Here is a 1,236-nt window from a genome sequence, read left to right as displayed (position 1 = left end):
GTCTGAAGCATCCAAGCAACCAGGGGATGTTTAAATCCGGAGGCACTCCTGGGAATCACCTGTACGGGTACCGTCTTGGGTAGAGGGCATCCAGAGGCAGGTAATTTATTGTTTAAACCGTAGTTTATAATTATATTTATGTGGAGAATGGAGCAACAAATACAAGAAGAAGCAATTCTGTTGGGCTAGTTAGCCGTTGTTTTATTATGTGGAGGTTATGTAATGAGTCATTGTGGAGGTTGAGGTTATGTAGTGAGTCATTGTGGATGTTATGTAATAGTCATTTACGTACGTTTCAATCTAGCCAATGGTTTGGCAGATCTCTTCAGAATGTTGAGGAGCATGTTAAGAGTTCGTGGTGTGAGGGATGTAGAAGAAGTGATTAGTGGGTATATTAATGTATATGGTGGTATAATAATAGCGATAGGTAAAGAAAGCCTTACGTTTTAGTTGAAGTTGTGTTGGTCTTCCTGTAAGGGGATAACTAGCCCAACAGAATTGCTTCTTCTTGTATTTGTTGCTCCATTCTCCACATAAATATATATATATACATATATATAAAATGTATGTATATATGTATGCCTGTAAGTATATGAAGCTAAAGTAGTCTTTTTAAAAAACTTTGCAAAAGCCAGCGTCCGTTAAAGAAGCCGCCATGTTCCGCTATGATCCACTTCATTATAACAATGTAACTCAACGTTATACATTAACTCCTTTGATCATTCACTGTTGGTCGTTTTGATTGGAACAATTCATAATGAATATGGTGACTGTTGTTATGTAAGAAGTATTAAACACCAAGAACCTTGTCTGTCAGTAAGTAACCCCTTATCCTTGCCTGGCTTCACCAGGGACCAGTTTAGTGCTCCTCTTACCTGGGTCTCCACAAATATTTAGATAACATTAAAAGTGCCAAAAACAGTAATGTGTTGAATTAGAACTTCAATGGATTAATATGACATTTTAAAAATCTTTTTATTTTTTACTTGTGTCAGTCATTAGACTGCGGCCATGCTGGGGCACCGCCTTGAAGAGTTTTAGGTCGAAAGAAACGACCCCAGGACTTATTTCTTTTTTACAGCCAGCGACTTTTGCCGATCCGCTAAGTTACGAGGACGTAAACACACCAACACTGGTTGTCAAGCTGTGGTGTGAGACAAACACAGTTAGAAAGACAGGCGCGCGCGTGCGCGCACACACAGTCCCCCATTCATTCATTCTTTTATTCTTTTAATT

Source organism: Octopus bimaculoides, chromosome 8 (genome assembly GCF_001194135.2).
Source record: "Octopus bimaculoides isolate UCB-OBI-ISO-001 chromosome 8, ASM119413v2, whole genome shotgun sequence".
Taxonomy (NCBI): domain Eukaryota; kingdom Metazoa; phylum Mollusca; class Cephalopoda; order Octopoda; family Octopodidae; genus Octopus; species Octopus bimaculoides.
Note: the sequence above shows the minus strand (reverse complement) of the source record.